Here is a 6,682-nt window from a genome sequence, read left to right on the forward strand (position 1 = left end):
TTATCATGGCGGCAACTATTTTGTCTTTCATTGCGACGGCAAGGCAAAATTTGAGCCTGGTTCAAATTCTTGCCTAAGCTCTCTGCTTTGTCACCCCTGCTGTGCCACCAGATTGACTCCATTCAAAAGAATGAGAGTAGTGAGTTTTCAGTCTGATGGCAGCCTTTGAGGGAAGATTGTAGACTGTAAAACCAAAACATTGAGCTAAAGGTGGCTAAAAATCTCACTAGTGTCAAGAAGAACTGCAGAGTACTCCTGTATAATTCTCTGTGGTTTCATCACTACAAGTGGGCTTTGCTTCACATTAGATGGTCATGTGATCCATTGTCAGTATAGATAGCTTTCCAACAGCTTAACTTAGATGTCTTCTGTATTTGAAATTGGACTGTTAGATCTGAGCCATAGTCATAGTCTATCTTTGTGCAACCAGCCCCTGACTAGACTTCCCTAAATAACACTCTCTGCTTTGAAACTTTCTATCTTCATGATCAAACTGTCAAAATAATAAGAGTGTGTAATTTGACTGCTATTGCCACTGCAAACTTTGGAACTGACTGTCACACAACTGAATGTGTCCAGAGCAGATGGCTAATGAGGCAGTAAGTGAGCTAAATACTATGCTTTCTTCCCTTAACAGCGCTCCTACTACAGCGACAACATTTCAATTAAAGTGACAGTATATGCTGCTGCCCTCTGTTACTCATGGACTACTGTTGGCATTAACCAGATTGAAGAAACACCACACATCACTGTTGCTGAGCAAAGTCTTTATTTATTTGTGTATTTATAGGCTCAGTTTCTTTTATTCAATATTTATCTATTTATTTTTAGTGCAGCAAGAGATCCATGTGCCGTTACACCTTAAGTTGGCAAAGATGCACGAAACAGGGCTTGTACAAACACTGCTTGATGCATGCTGCTAGACTGTGTCTTTCTAGTTGTATATTTCTTAGAAGGGACTTCAAAACATGGAAAGCTTTACTAGTGATGTAACCAACTTGAACCGCCTTAAGTGAACATTTTTTAATATACCACTATTGTTTAATAGCTTTTTTTCATCTGTTTGTTTGGGCACCATTAGTTATTGCATAGTAACTAACTAAGCAGTATTCCATCCAGTTAGCATTTGTGGGTAAATAGTATGTACTGAAGCTAGATGCTTTACCTAGGCAGGCCACACTGTGATGTGTGTGATTTCACCCATCACAAGTACTACAGTTTCATTCCACAGTACAACATATCCACTAAAATGCAGGTACCTTAAATTTACAAGTCAATAAGCAGATGATTCTACCTGGAATAACATCCTTTTGGTAAGGCGTCAACATTTTGAGACATGCTCTTATTCACTTTCTTCCTGAGAGTCAGAAGATGGATACCACTCCCATGTCTGTGCATTACACAGCTGGAACCTGGAGGCAATTAGCTTAGCTTGGCACAAAGAGTGTGAGCAGGGGGAACCAGCTAGCCTGGCTCTGTAAAGTGAAAAAACTATACCAACTGACATCTCTGAAGCTCACTAATTGACTAATTGTTTAATCTACACACAAACAGAAATGTAAAAAGGACAGGGTTTTGCAGAGTTATATACTGGAAATATTTTTGCCGTATATCAGCCAGGCACAGTGAGATTCCAGATTTTTCTTGTCAGCATGAGGTTGCCAGCAGAGACACAATGGTACTGAGTGGATTGATAAACTGCTGGTTGTCAAGTTCAAAGTTACAGTCAAAAATTCCCCATAAAACAACACATTTACATTTTGAGCTGGCTGTAGCTAGCTAACTAGCTAGTTAGCTAGCAAGCTCCATACTTAATGCACAAATATGAGAGTTGTATCATTCTTCTGAATAAGCATGAATAAGCATAATGTCAAACTATTCCTTTAAAACCAAGGTCTCAACTTGCCTCATTAATCTTTTCAGTGACCAATAATATGCTCTAGGTTCATGGCAGCAACCATTCGCCAAGACAAAATGTAATTTTTTTTTTCTTTAAGGTGCATATCTCATTTTGGAATGGAACTCTTTATAACAGCAAGTCATATAATTTCTCAGTGCAAAAAAAGTGAAAACAAGAAAGAAACACGCATATGTTGATCCATCAGCTTCCAAACCAACTTCACTTCTACCTTCATCTTTAGAAAAATGTTCAGAATGTAATGCTTTCAGAGCAAAATTTCATAAATAAAGTCTTTCTTTCACACAAGGAGTCCTGATTTTCAGCTTTCAAAATGTCTGAGAACAAGTTTGAAGATTTTGAGGACTGCCACAATGCTGTCAAGCTCCTCCACACAGTGTTCCAAAGACTGCAGCAACTAAGGAGCAACATTACAGAAAACAGTCCTAACTTCCAAGAATAATGTATCAGACACAATCGTCCTGTGTGACGCACATCCGTCTTTAATCCAGATTTTAGACAGCACTCTCGGCACATCTAATCCCCAAATAAACAAATCACATCAGATTTGCCTATGCTACCACTACTTAGGAACACAACACTGTAGGAAGGCAGCGAATCCCACACTCATCTGTGTTGTTTATTAATGCATCTGCTGCTTAAGGTAATGCACTGACTCATGCTCTAATATGTCTGGCTATGATTTATACCCACTGGCAGATCCTTGAGGTCTTATTGTCCTAAAAGGACATCTGTGCTGTGGCTTGTAATATGCTGTGTCTGAGATAAATTAATAAACATTTACACACATTTCCTTGAAAAGCCATGGTTCAATAAAGAAAACACGATAAAATAGTCATACAAATCCCTGTGTGTGTAAAGTTGATGGCTCCGGGTAGTTTGGTCTGATTTGAACAGGAAGGAAAAGGATCTGATTTGAACTGAGCTTGACACATCTGGGGTTTTTGGTCTGGTTTTTTTTTCTCTTCCTTTTTTAAAATCATTGCTCAGTAGAAAAAAATATCTGGGTTACAGAGGTAACAACTATTATTTAATTCCCTAATCCAAGCCCTCATGAACCATGAACAGGGAAACTCAGGTGGAATGTTAAGTTGTGTCAGTGAACGATGACAACTGTCAACGGATTTGTGGCTTACATCATCGTTGCTTTGTAATGTAATGTAACAAGTACTGCTCCAGGGGCCTTGGCTGGACTTTTAACCATCAGGGGCTGAGCCCAGATTCTTCTCCATCAAATACCTTTTAAAAATGTACTTCTAAATAGACTGTCTCCATGCATTGTTTTTTTTTCTTGCATTGCTTATAAAATGTGAAAAGTAGAGAAGGAAGGAAGGGTTTAGATATGATTTACCATATAATCTGCACATGAATATTCAAGCCACTCGAATGTCTCCAATCAAAATGAGTCAAAAGAATCAAAAGTAAAATTACTCACTCTGTAGTAAAATGTCCCCTTTGACTGATAAATCATTTACTGTATGACATTATTAGATTGTTAATACCATCGTGTACTGAAGCACAATTTTACTGTTGTAGCTGCTTTAATTAGAGTCAGTTTGAACGTCTTTATAAACAGTTAGGTAGTTTAGTCCAGTTCCCATAGGGGTCGGGCCCCTCCAAAGGGTCATCAGATAAATCTGTGTGGAAAACAAAGTTCTGCTACACAAATTTGTATTATTTTTTTTAAAACTTTTCTCTAGTCTTTGCTTAAATATTGGATAATTTGACCTCTGCACCCTGAGCAGTTATTTAAATGAAACCCTGTCGGACGTTTATTGGAAGTCATTTGACTCAGTCATTTCAAGCATTTGCTTCAAGTAAGTGGTCACAACCTAAACAGATTGGGAAGAGAGTGATTTGATACATACAGAAACAATGTATTGTACTTTATGAGCTTATCTGAAGTTTTAAATGTAAAAAGTATTGTAACTACAGCTAAATGTAGTGGAGCAGAATTATAAAACAGCATCAAATGGTAGTAAATTTCAAATACCTCAAAATTGTACTTGTACAGTGCTTCAGCAAATGTATTGAGTTAGGCAACATAGCAACTGGAAGCAGTGGGAAACAGCTAGCAGGTAAAAAGCATCTCTCACTTGTAAAGCTCACTAACTGACAATGTTGTGGTACATTGAAATGCAGTAACTGTGCGCAGCATAATGTAGTCTTCTTGTCATAGTGACATTACAAACTGTTGTCCATCAATAAATAGTTCCATTGTATATCTGGTTGTGTACCAATTAAACAACCAAAATACAATGTGTTAATCAGTGAGCTTTATTGGTACATTTTTTAACGTTAGATGGGGCCAGGCTAACTGTTTCCACCTACTTCCAGTCTTTATGCAAAGCTAGGCTAACCACGTCCTGACTCCAGCACCCTAGTTAACACAAAGGCAAGATTGATATCCATCTTCTCATTTCACTCTCAGATAGAAAGCAAATAAGCATATTTCCCAAAATGTTGAACTTTTCCTTTATGCTTTAATGAATCTGCAAATACAAAATTGATCGTCCAAAGAGGACATAAGACGGAGCCTGGTAACTACTTCTGGTAAGCATGCTTCGAAAGAACATTCCCATACCCAGCTGTTTGTGTCAGATCTTTTTCACAGTCTTTTAGACAAATTCTGACCAATGATTGTATATGCAACCTTTTTGTGCCTTGATTCTGTCCTTTTATATATATAGTGTAATATATACATATATACAGTATATGGTAGCATTTCATTTTACAGGTCCGTAAATTTCATGGTAATTTCATGGAAAGTAGGTGATAATTAGCAAGTAATTTCCAACTAATTTCTTTAAGATTACCCACAAATTTCATGGTAATTACCCCAACATTTACCTCAAATTTGATGGAAAGTAGGTAATAATTAGCAAGTAATTTCCAACTAGTCTCCAACTTCTGTAGGCCAGTAAATTGAAGTACATTTTTTAACCATTTATATTCTCACCAATTTCTGTATATTTTCTGCAGATCAGTCCAACTTTGTAACAAATTTTGTAAATGTCAAATGTTTTTATTGTAAGCCACCATAAATTGCTAAACACTGACAAATACAACTTCATGATCAAGAATCAACTTACTAATTGCCCATTTTCAAAGTCTCATTCCTTGCTTGCTCATTGTGGCTTGATAATAATGTCTTCATGCCACTCAACAAGTTACATGTCACTTTTTATATTTCAAGACAACAATAATAAACAAATTAATTAAAAACAGGAAAAATGTAACTTTAACAAAGTTTTTGAAATGAAAACATTGCATTTGTGTTAAAACTTTTACTGCTCACATAACACTTTGATGTCTTTAAAAACACTCCATCACAGTGTTTTTTGGCCAACCAGTGGTTCCACTTGATGAATCTGAGGTTCATCTTAAGAGCTGTGGGCGTCTGGTTTCCCCGAAGCAGTAGATGTTCTCCTTATAAGAATGCCAGGCTCTCTCAATGTGTTGTGCATGAGACCCTGTCTGTGCATGCACAAAGTGTCGCCTATGGTTGACTTGATAATGGATGGAACCATTTAATGACAGTCTTTGATATGCTCTCCAACAATCTGTGATAAAAACAAAAGTAATAAAATAAAACTACTGAAAACTAAACTGAAGCTAAATTAAATTGCACAAGAAATTAAAAAATAGTATAGTAATAACAATTAGGCCGATTGAAAAGAGAAAACTATAATAAAAAATGAATATTGAATATATGTTTTCTTTATGTCTAATGATCACCAAATCAAGGATGTAAACCAGTGGAGGCTGGTCCATAGAGGCAGAGGAGGTTGATCCTCTTCTATTTTTTGAGAGGCAAGAGGGATATCAAAATATAAAAAAGAATATTTGGTTGAAATAAACAATAACCAACCCTCAGTATTATTTATAAATTATTTTTTCTCTCTTCTTTGGAAACAATCCATGACTGAAATTCTGTTTAAAATGCTTCAACAGTGACACCTGCTGGGCAAGAGGAGAAAGAGCAGTGTGTGTGAAGTGGTGGTGGCGGGCAGTGGGGGGGAATGGGGGACAGAGAAGGACGAGCTCCTGCTGTCCTCCGCAGGACGGGATCTCCTACATTGATTTAATGTACATCATTTTTTTCCATGCTAAATTATGCTTGGCCAGACACGTAAAATGACGCTCCAAGGAAGGACGTCCTCCCTAACCAATCAACAACCAGAATGCAATATTGACATCGCGTTGGTCCGTGATGGTTTCCAGATTTCATCTTCAATTCTCTCCACTGTAAGGCAGAGTAGCAACAGTAGATAGCTCCTTGCGTTAGCCAACGCAACAGTTGTTGTAGCAGCCTGAAGGACTGTTAAGGACTGTTGTTAAGCTAAGGACTGTGCGGCGCAGCAGCAGCAGGACACCACCAGGGAGGCTGGAGAGAGAAGCATCCGGAGAAACAACCAGGAGAGTTAGCTTGTTTGTCATTGTTGCTAATGATATCAGACTGATTAAGCAGCAGCGATAAAGTTCTGTTAACTAACAAACAAGATGACCAACAGCCACAAATGGACGTTATGGCATGAATACTTCATCTCCATGATAGAAAGAAGAAGACGTCAGATAACTTGAGTCAGATACAGCTTCTCTCTCTCTGTCTCTTTGGTCGCTAATTTCATCTCTGATGGTTAACTGTCTCTCTGTGTGGCTGTTGTGTGAATTTATCTCCTTAACAAGAATGCAGCAGAGATCATGTAATGTGTTGTAGGTAGTTTGCTTGTTGAAGTTACAGTGAGCTGTCTGGACACACAT

Source organism: Thunnus albacares, chromosome 16, assembly GCF_914725855.1.
Source record: "Thunnus albacares chromosome 16, fThuAlb1.1, whole genome shotgun sequence".
NCBI lineage: Eukaryota > Metazoa > Chordata > Actinopteri > Scombriformes > Scombridae > Thunnus > Thunnus albacares.